This window comes from Hirundo rustica, chromosome 11, assembly GCF_015227805.2.
Source record: "Hirundo rustica isolate bHirRus1 chromosome 11, bHirRus1.pri.v3, whole genome shotgun sequence".
Taxonomy (NCBI): Eukaryota; Metazoa; Chordata; class Aves; order Passeriformes; family Hirundinidae; genus Hirundo; species Hirundo rustica.
The window spans coordinates 13,242,369-13,254,311 of NC_053460.1; positions in this window are offsets into that span (position 1 = coordinate 13,242,369).

An 11,943-nucleotide genomic window follows, 5' to 3' on the forward strand; every position below is an offset into this window, starting at 1 on the left:
GAAGGAAGAATAAACCATCACAATTATATAGCATCTCCCACACAAGATTATTTTGAAACAATTCTCAGCATTTCACTTTTATTTGAATGAGAGCAAAATTTCACCCACTTTATAGTTTCCCAGTGAATCTCTTAATCCTTTAAGTCTTTGTCTATAAAAGGGAATATGCCCAAATGAAAAGCCACTGATAACGGCTGTACCAACACATACCTCTAGTGTGGACAAGCAAGTATTCTAATTGCACCAGAATTTATGCTTTTTTGAATCATTTCACTCTTGGAAAGTACCTGTACCAGAAGCTGTATTAATTCAGGTTCACCAGTGACTCAGCTGCAGCTGGAGCAAATGTCCACCCCAGAAAGGCTCTGGAATGATTAGAGGTAACAGGTCAGCAGCAGCTCCCTGCTGTGAGACTTTAATTCATCTTCAGCTACCAAAGTGCTTCGCTTCTCCACATGAGCCACAACTTTCTCTCTCCCCAAACCTTAACCCTCAATTTTTAAAGGCTAACCATTCTTCTGACCTAAAAACCCTGTTATAAGTGAGGAGAAGCTCACCAGGAAAGGAAGACAGAGTGAAGATCCCAATACTGTTGAGCACTGTTGGGTTATTTTCAAAAAGAAAAAAAACTTGCATTACATTATGTCAACCTTGAAGAGCTGTCAGAACTACTATCCATGCAGTGGAAAGAGATTTCTACTTAGTAAAATGGAGAATCTCATGATAGACCTTCATACTTGCTGTCTCTGACAAATAAGGAAGCTTTTTGGTACCAGCTTTGGTGGTAGCAAAGATTTTTAAGTATTCTATCATTACAACTTCTATATGAAATGGCACAAAGGAACACAGAAGGAAAAATTAGGTATATTCAGAGCTCAGAGCTACATTTCACTTGACCTTAGCCTTTAAGTGGCTACTGATAAATTGCTAATTTGTTGCTTTATATTCTATATATATTTTATGTAAAGATATAATATTATCTATATACCATATATTGCGTATTGCACACATATTATATCGTATATATTAATAAATGCTATGTATTGATATATTGTATGTTTAAAATACATTTACATTATTTATATATGGATGTATTATATATATGTCTCTCCTGCAGTACTGTGAGGAGAGACACTACTGTGCATGACGTCATGCAGTCTGCTCATTGCTGTCTCAACTTTTCTCGTTTGATCAAATGAAAAAAGTATTTTAATTAAGAGTCTTTGAACTAAGTTTTTTTATAGTACATACTATTTATTACAATCCATTCTGAGAAAGAACAGAAAACATGGAAGTCCGGCAATGCAAATGTAGGACTAACACCTTCAGATCAGGATTTCTCTTTCCATTCTCTACCAATATGACATTCTCAATCAACTTGGCAAAGATACACAGACAGCAGAGAAGTAGCAACAATGTTGAAATCATTTCTTTCAGGTCCACAAGGACAATTTCAAGCAGATGAAATCATAGAAAATGATCATAGTATTTTAGTTTAGAAAAGACCTCTAAAACCAGTGAGTCAAACCATTAACCCAGCTCTGACAAGTCCATAGACAAACCATATCCCCAAGTTCCACATCTTTTAGATACGTCTGGGAATGGACTCCACCACTTCACTGGACAGCCTGTTCCAATGCCTGACAACGCTTCTGGTGAAGAAAGCTTTCCTAATATCCAGCCTAAAACCCTCTTGCCTCATCACTTGTCAATTGAGAGAAGAGGCCAGCCCCTAGCTGGCTCCACCCTCCTGTAAGGGAGCTGTGGGATGTCAGAAGGTTCCCCCCCTTAACCTCCTCTTCTCCAGGCTGAGCCCCCTGGCTCTCTCAGCCACTCCTCATATGACTGACCCTTCACACCCTTCACCAGCTTTGTTGCCCTTCTCTGGACATGTCCCATCACTTCAGTGTCCTTCCTTCAGTAAGGGACCCAAAAGTGAACACAGGATTTGAGGTGTGGCCTTACCAGGGGACAATACAGGGGAAGAATCCCTTCCCTGGTCCTGCAGAGCACACTAGTGCTGATACAGGCCAGGTTCCCTTGGCCTTCTTGGCCACCTGGACACACCTGGCTCATGTTCAGCTGTTGTCAAGCAGCACCTCCAGGCACTTTCCTGCCAGGCACTTTCCTGCCAGGCACTTTCCAGCCACTCTGCCCCAGCCTGGATCCCTGGATGGGGTTGTTGTGGCCCAAGTGCAAGACTCAGCGCTTGGCCTTATTGAAACTCAAACCACTGGCTTTGGCCCATTGATCAAGTCTGTCCCAGTGCAAAGCCTTCCTGTGCTCCATCAGATCAACACTGCTGCCCAACTTAGTGTCAGCTGCAAGGGGTCTGGAGTTGCACTTGAACCCCTTGTCCAGATCATTGATACAGATATTAAACAGGATGGGTCCCAACACTGCAGTCAGTTTTTTACCCAGCAAACAGGGAACCTATCCAAGCCATGTGCAGCCAGTTTCTCCAAGACAATGCTGTGGGAAATTGTGTCAAATGCTTTGCTTAGAGGTAGACAAGATCCATAGCCTTACCCTCATCCACTAAGTGGGTCACCTTGTCACAGAAGGAGATCGAGTTACTCAAGCCAGGAACTGCCTTTCATAAACCCAGGGTGACTGGGCACAATCCCCTGGTGTCCTACATTGGCCAGGTGATGGCACTCAGTCTGGTCTGCTCACAGCTGTCTGAAGAAATATCTGTCTTGGGGAGAGGCCTGGGATTTTGTCCTGTTTCATCATAACTGCACATTAAATATTAATAACTGCAAATAGGACAGAGAAAAAGGCCTCTTGACTTATCCTGAGGATGGCTGCAAATCTGGGACTATGACATTTTGCAGTACATACCTCTTATCTGTACAACTTCCAGGGGCAGACTAACACATTTAACTGACATGTAGTATCCTCACATTTTCTATCCCTCTTTGAAGATTTTCAGCTTCCAGATTGGTATTTTCAAACACAACAGTTCTGATAACAACATCAGATATTCCAGATTCTGAGTGGAATAGTAGCCGCCCAAAAAGAGATCCTTTTTAACAACTGATCAACATCCAAAGCGATAGTTTATTATCACTAGCTGAAAAATGCACTTTTGTCGCAAGTCGAAGTTACCATCCCTTGATGCTCTAACCCTGTGAGGAGGATTTGCAAGCTTAGAATTTGGTGTCTATTGCAAATATTTGATATGGTGTGTTACAGTATGAATAACAGCTTAGTGCAATACATTTTATTGGCTCACCAGCAAGGAGCACACCCTTCAGCTCTCACACAGCTTTTGTGTTCTCAAATACAACAGCCCAGCTATTAAAAAATAAATTGCCCTTTTTTGATGTCATATGTGTGGCATTTGAAAAAAAAAAGAAGCACTTCCTTTCGTCTTTCCTTTTTCTATGTCACTAGAATAATTTCTTCCTTCTCATCTCAGTTAAACACTTTCTACTCAGCACAGCTGCAGTGTATGAAACTAGCATAAATGATGGTGCCTTCAATTCTTACTATTACATGTTCATTATCTAAAACAATTAAAACTTTAGGGAAATTACAAAGTATATCTGTGAAAGTCATGCTGAAGGAAGATTTTCAAAATTACTCATCTAAGATTGTAAGTAGTCTAATTATTCTGACAATCCATCACTATCTATTGTGTGTCATGAGATACAGCTGTTACTGTTGGATTTGTAAAATTCTGCACATCTCTTACCTGTAACAAGCCAGCAGAAGCTGAGCTCATCCACTGAGTGCTCTTTTATTGTGAGAAAGCTCAGCCAAAAGACAACTTATATCAAACAAACCAGAGAAAATTCAAATACCAGGACATATTACAGACACTAGTAGTCTCTTCAGTTGTCAAACATTTAAATTTAGGAGCAGCATTGAAACTACCATCAAACTAACCCTTGCTGCTATGAAGACCAAATAAAGCAATCATGGGCAGTCCTGCCATGCAAATGATGCAATTACACATAATTCTATATAAGAATTATATAAGCTTTCATGGGACGAGTGTATAAACAGTTTCAGCTTCTTCATTTATACGATTTAACTTCCTTTTTTCATTCAAAAATATTAAATCCAGACTGAAAAACCTATTTTAGAATCCTACCAAACATCAGTACTCTTCCAAAATAACATTATGTGACTTTTATTTCTATTCAAGTTTTCCTGGCCTTTAACTTTCACATTCTTTATATATACTGAAAAATATTTTTATATGATTATTACTATGATAAACACAGGTCCCAATATCAAAATATAAAGCCTGAGATGGGCAACAGATCCAATGTTCTGGTCTTACTACGAGCCTGAATCATTCTACCTGAATAATCCTAAACCAAATCATTTATTAAATCAGCATATACCTCACACCCCACCCAAAAATATTTGATGAGTCACCACCCTCTCCACTTGGACAAAAAGAGGAAGCACTCACAGTACACAATTAAAAAGCTGGGGTTTTTCTTGCTTGAAGAGCATGGAGAGAAGTAAACTTGCTATAAATTTGTTCTTCACTTACAATCCAAAAGGCAACCCAAATATTCAATGCAAATGAAAGAGCAGTGTTTTTCAAAGAAAAAAGAAAGTTAGAAATCTTTCACTTACAATTAAAAAAACTGTAAATAACATATGCATTATAAGACAAGGCAACGGCTACAGAAACAATTTATTTACGTGCTGCTAGTTGTTTAATCATCTTTAAATTGCCTTTGAAAATCAAATTTTAAATGCTTTCCTGATCTCAGTTACTTTACAAGTAAATATTATGCATATTAATAGCTTGTTTGCTTTGTTTCCACATTTCATAACGTTTCTATGCATTTAGACATTCCAGGATTTATGTTTACTGGTTTGAAATCTGTGTGAAGGACCAAAGATTCTATGAATTACAAAAATCAACTAATAAATCAAACAAACAAAAAAAGTTTGCACTGTTTAAAAAACATAATCAGAGGTTAAAGAACTAAGCTCACACAATAAGTAAATTAGATTTATGTCTTGCATGTAAAGATCACTCAGACAATAAGTAAATTAGATTTATGTCTTGCATGTAAAGATCACTGATATCAAATGCTCACTTGTCTCTATTTTAAGCAGAAATGAGGCCAATGGCACTTACAAAGAGTCCAAAAATAATAAATTACATCTTATTGCACAAAGTCAAAGGTTAAACTTATTATTGCTCACCATAGGCCAACCTTAACCCCAGGATTAATGCCATAAACAAAACGAAAATTCCTTTTGCACACAAAATGCACGAGGTTAACGTCTCTGAAGAATTACAAAAGGGAAATGATGCCCCCTACTGCTCCCAGAAAATGTTTCTGTATAAACACAATATTTTGGTTCAAAGGGAATTATCATGTAAAACCAATGAACATGTATTTTCAAACTAACTAGTAGTCATTAGCATGACACATGCCAGGGACAATTTATTTCTTCTTTGGACTTTAATTAAAATATATGAAGGGCCTTTCCTTGTAGAGGGAACTCTCAGGAACACAAACAGCCAGAGAGGACATAGAATCTAAGCTTCCTGGGAGTTACACATTTTGGTGAAGAAAGTATGAAGATTCAATACAATTTTTTTGTCTTCATGCATTTCTGATCACATCAAACATCAAATAACTTTTATGTAGCGGTGATATTTTTCAAACAGTAAAGTCGAGAGGATGGTGTTTGATGTCTGGTAGCAATTTGACACAATTCGTTAAAAGCTAACAAAGCCTATACCATGCCTTGGAGTTGTGGAAGACCACAGCTCAGTTCCTAATCCAGTTTTATGGTTCTGGTATCACAGACACCGCTGTAACGGATTTCTCAATGGGCAGGTAAAGCAATAAGATTATTGTTTGAAACAATTTTCAGGGAAAGAGAGCTCAAATACTGAAGAGCTTTTACCAGTGTCTCATTTGTTCTGCTTTTAAGCCACAGTAGACCCAATGACATCAATACTGTTAAGTCTTGATTTCCACCAGTGTAACTGAAAAATAACCCCCAAATTCTTAAAGATATTGGACACAATGAACTTTTCTATTTCAAAGTAAACTACATAAATATTACTGGGTACTTTGTTGCCTTTGATATGACCTTCAGCACCTTTGTGACAACTCTTAAACATATCTAATCTTAAAACTGCTATCACCTACCTTTGTTCAAAGCTTGCAGCGTGAAATGGCTGCAGTTCACAAGTCCTTATGCCACAAAAGTAACCCAAATTAAATCAGTAAGCAAAGTTAATGAGCTGGCATGAACAGGCATGCTTTTTTATTACTAAGTCCTATTTTATCACAAATCTTACCATGTGTGATGTTATTTAGACAATACCACTGTGACCTTGCATTTGTCCTTTTCAGCTCAAAGCACAATGAAACACTGATACAAGAGGAACACTTTTACCTGATTCTTATGAGGATGCCTCTGCAGTAGAGTGTGAGAAATGAAAAAATTTTCTTATTCATTGTCACAGCACATAAAATTGAAATTGCAGCACCTGTATATTGGGAAACACTTGGTTAGAACCATTTCTGCTCATTTATAGTAACTTTACAACTCATCAGTAAGGGGAAAAAATGTTCCTGATAGTTTACTGTTTCAAAATGAACTGAACCCAAGAACAAGCTCAGTGATGAGATTCAACAGAATATAAATTCTACTCAAAATTGTAAGATTGTACGTCATAAACTTATGTATCATGTTTTCACAAGAGTATATCTCCAAATAAATTCAGAAATCAAGTTCCATCCCAGATTTCTTTTTCTTCTTACTCTTGATGGTTTCTAGCAGGAAGTTTGGCCCTCAGTACTGCCTGAGTAACACTGGTTCAGGTTTGCTCTTCTAATATAAATATAAATAATTATATAAATCTCCATGGATTAACTGGACTTAGAAATAGATTTAAATAAATATATCATGTTCTAGGGTCAAAGGAGATGATTTTAAACCAGACAAGAGTATGCATTGTCCAGGGAGGAAATTCAAAAATTGCATCTTATTTCCAAGGCAAAATTGCATTTAACTGTGCTAAAATACAGTTCATATGCTTTTGGGGATAATCCTGATTTATCCACATTTCTACATGCATGACGAAAGTGTGTTGTTTAAGGATCTAATAGTCTGGACAAGGCTGCAGACTGACTGAACAGCAGCAAGAAAAAGTGGATAACATGACTGACAAAAGTTTGAAAAATTTTAACAGCCATATAAACCAAATTACCTCCAACTTATTTTTCTAGACATTGATGTAGGACTCTCCAATAAAATCCTATTATTTGTAGTGGAATAAGCTGAAATGGGATGGTATCATCCTAAAAACATTTTACTGTTTTACTGTTTTACTACCACTGTGAAACCAAGCACATAAATGGAGGCATCCCATTTCTCTAAATATGCTTTCTAAATGTGAAAGGGTTGAAGCAATTTCCAGAAGTCTGTGTTTAGAAAAAGCCCTCCACTGATATTTAAGTGAACTGTCTTTGCTCTGAGACATGCAATAAAATACACTGGAATCAAATGTAAATGCATCATTGTGCTTTATGTAAAGAAAATCAGCTTAATTTGCTTTTTTCGCCACTGTTAGACAATCCTAGCATGCCCAGTTGTTGTAACTAAAATTTGATTGAAATTGTTGGAAATATTCTGATTTACATCAGCTGATTAATAATTCTACCGTTTTTAGTAGAATTATATTAAGCCTTATTCTTGCAGAAAGTGAGTCCAATTTTTGACTGCAGTGTTTTCATATACCCCTCAAAGGAGCATCAGTTACAGTGTAAACATTTTCACACACTGACTGTGTAGAAATCACTGTATGTACAGAAAGTCTGGCCCAGCTTACTTTCCATACACTAAAGTTAAAAAAACTTGGTGTATTCAGAGGGAACTCTCATCTGTAACAAGAAAAAAAATATTGTTCTACATTAGAAAATACAAACCAAGTATTACCATGCTGTTTCAGACATTAAAATAATACTAAAATTTATGACGAGATTCTGGAAAACCTTACTGAAGTAAATCAACATCTAGTCTGCTCAGCAGTCAAACTGAAGTCAACAGGACCATAAATTCAGATGAATATTCATTTATCTTGGTCTTAACTTTACAACAGTTAGATTTTGTGCAAGTTAGCTGCAAACTGACATAATTCAGACATAGAAGTTTCTATACCTATTCTCATCCTGCTTTGCACAAATATAAAGGGAAAAAAAAAAGTAAATCACCCTCAGTAATGTTTACTACAGGCTGCATGTTTTAAAAGCAGTAAAAAGCCACTGTAAGCACATCTTCACAGCTCATTGCACCCCTTGTTCCTTTCAATTATTGGTGCAACTTCCCACCCACTCTGAAACTGAACTGAACCTCCCAGAAGAGACAGAAATCGGCAGTGAGATCCTATTCTCTTAGCAGTCAGCTCCCTAACAGGTACAGCACATGCAAGGACATTGCTCAGCAATTAACCATACCTAGTGCTTTACAGAAAAAAAAAAAAAAAAAAAAAAAAAAAAAAAAAAAAAAAATTCCAGTAGTCAGAGTAGTAGCAAAATATTTATTGGGGGGGGGGGGGGGGGGAAGGGGGGAGGAACCAAACCAAAAAAACAAACACTCTTGGCTGCAAGAATCATAAAACCTTAATGATGCTCAAGAGGCTCACTTTTGATAACCTATAAAATTATTTGAAAGAACTTTATGAAATCCCTAAATTTTAGCAAGATTAGCAAGAATACTGCTTTAATTTTTGTAGCTGCAGAAACATTGATGAAGTAGTCTATTTTAAGCTAACTTAGAGTGGCACTTGATTGTGGCTCACTTTTTGCAGCATTTCTGCATTGCTCAGAGCTGGTTGCATGGTGCTGACACACCTTCAGATACCACTTGTCCTTTCTCCAAGTAATTCAGTAGTGTTCAATCCTCTCTCACAATAAAGGTTGTACTCTTAGAATATCATTTGTTTTGTCAGTCATCTAAGTGAAGCTGCAATATTTAAATACACAGTAGTCACACAGTGTAGAACCTTTAAAATTACGGGTAATAATATAGCTAAATATTTACATTAGGAAAAAGCCCCACAAAACTGTGTCCTGGAACATTTCCCAGGCTAAACAACAGTCTTTGCCAAAACACCTGCAGCTTTTTGTAACTAATTGAGAAACTTGAGCCAACACACTCAAAAACCTCAAAAAAACAAACGCAGAGTCCATTACTTGAAATAAAATACTGCCTATTCTCAACAATTGATGTATGTGTAATTGCAGTACTTTTGTCTTTTCTGCCTTTTGTAAAAGACTCGATTATTTATAACAGGTTATTTTGAAAGGAAATTGGAATTAAGAGAAGTAATTATTTCTAAAATTAAGATATATAATATGTTTCAGTTATAGAAACTACTAATTGCAGAACCTATGCCTTGGATCATTTTCAAAAAGTTTGCCTCTTACTACTAAACTTGACAATCTATAGGTTCATAAAGACAGCAGCATTGCAACAAATTCTCCAAAAGGGAAACTTTCTTAATCACCTTCTTAGTCACCAGGGCTTCAAGCACACGTAAATATCTGTCACATCATAACTGCGGACTTGAACAAGATGTAGAAGTTTGTCTCTATAAAGCATTTCAAATAATTGCGTTTCAAATCATTTTTGGCTTTTTTCTCTGTAGTTCTGTAAACAACAGAAACAACAATTTAAAAATTAGTTTAAAAACATACCAAAATTCCCTGTTGAGAATTTGGGGTTCCTTATGTTTTAAGACTAGATTACACACAAAACTTGAAGACTCTAGTCACATTATTTTTATATATTTCCTTATGAAATATATAGAATTTATCTGAGGTATCACTCTTGGAATACGCTTCTATTTGTGTTATGACTGCAAGTTAAACTTTTTGCTATTCATTTTCATGCAGGATATTTCCTTTACCCTAGCATTTTAAGTCCACATCCTGCAAACAATCAAACAAGTATTTAAATTTATGCATGCAAATAACCCCACTGACGACCATAATACTATGTATCAGAGCACCATTTGTAAAGTGCATTCAGACTCCATAGCTCATTTACTCAGCACAGGTCTGAAAGCCTGGAAACTTTCTTTCCTTGTTTCAACCAATACAGCTCCTGTTTCCAGGATGCAGCCCAAGCCTAAACTACTCAGGAAGGCCCAGTTTCATAAAATCATTCATACAACAAATTTTCAATTGCAGAAATTCTAATAAAGACCAAGGCAGCTGAAGCAAGCTATTGCAAAACATGAAAAAAGAAAAAACAAACCCACATCTATTTACACATTACCATGACAGTATGTCCCCAACAGTGATACAAATAATGAACTTGGCACCAACTCACATTCAGGAAAATCTCTAATATATCCCACAGGTGTGCCAAGCAGAAAAGCAAGACCAAGCATTGGGTGTGTCAAATTCCTTTGACTGCTACCAGGAAAACACTGCACGTTTCCATCTCTAAAATAAACTTACAAGATAGAACCAAAGATGCAGTGAAATTTCCCCTTCAACTAAACAGAGCCTGTCACTTTGGTTATTTTACTGCAAAATAAATTCCCCCCATAGTAGGAAAACAAAACCATTCTTCCCCAACAAATCCACTTTGTAAGCAGCCTATTGTAAGATGTCAGAGAATTTCCAGTGTTCTCAACCTAGCTCACATTTGGGGTTTATACCCCTGCATTTGTGTTTATGGCAAGAGGCTTGAAATTTCTCATAAGTATGAGGAGGATTAAGTTGAGGCTGCAGTTCTAAAAAATGAAAAGGTAAAAATACAATATTTTTTCTAGTCTGCATCACAACAATACAGGGAGAAAGTTCCAACTTGTTTTAATAATTGTCCCATGTATATCATCATTAGTAAACCTTTTCAATAGCATCCTTTTTTCCACTTCAAAAGGGCTTTAGTTTGTCTTGAATGTTATAATGTCAAGTACTACCTAATCTCATCAGGCTGGGTCACAGAACCACAACAGCTCACACCCACAACTGACTTCCCTAAGAGCAGCCTCGGATCACTATAATGCACTTGAATACAGATTTATCAAGAATATATCTAGAATGATATTCATACAATAAATTCGGCAGTGAAACAATGTTTTATAACATGCAGCATGGTAAAACAGGCAAGAAAATGCCCACACCACTAAGCATTACCCACATCATTTAGAAGTCAGTAAACCTTCTCTGATATGAAATATTCCAAAAGACTGTATTGATGTGGAAAAAAAAACAATTTTCTTTTAGCTTTTGAATGATATTTTGTGTACCAAAATGCTGGTAATCTAATTTTCATTATAAAAGTTTCTTGCTTACAATGTCTTTTGTAAGCAATAACAGCTAAAAGCAAGATTGGCTGCAGTGTCGGCATTTTAACAGCGGATGGCACCAATCACCTCAGAAATTGCCTCCCTAAATGTCAGCTTACATTCATGTGTGACGAATGCAAATGTCTCAACAACAAAAACAAGGGAAAAATTTTCTTCAGGAAAGTACTTCAGGGAAGCATCTTTCTTAAATATGACATTCCCTGTCAAAACCCTTGTCCTGTGCAGAATGAGAGTTTGTGTGTAAATGCAGCCTGTGTACACAGATGTGGTTTTTTTCCATTTTACCACTGTGGCAGACAAATACTTTATTTGGCTCAAAGAATTACTTCAAATTCAGATTGGAAAGTGTATATAGCAATACCTGGATGTAAGCTTTTAGCGAGATTTTTCTGTGGGCTGAGAACTGCAAACTGTCACCTAAAAAGTTCTAATGGGGATACAAATGGCTTTATAAAAATGATATTTCATATTTCTGTATTAAGCCTTTCCTGGTTTAACATACAAGTAGATTAAAACAAAATATGTACATTTAAATGCACAACAATAAAATATTTGTCCTCCCTTTGGAGGCTGTCTTTAATGAACAGCTGCTAAAATCTAAATCACAGTGATGCTAAAGA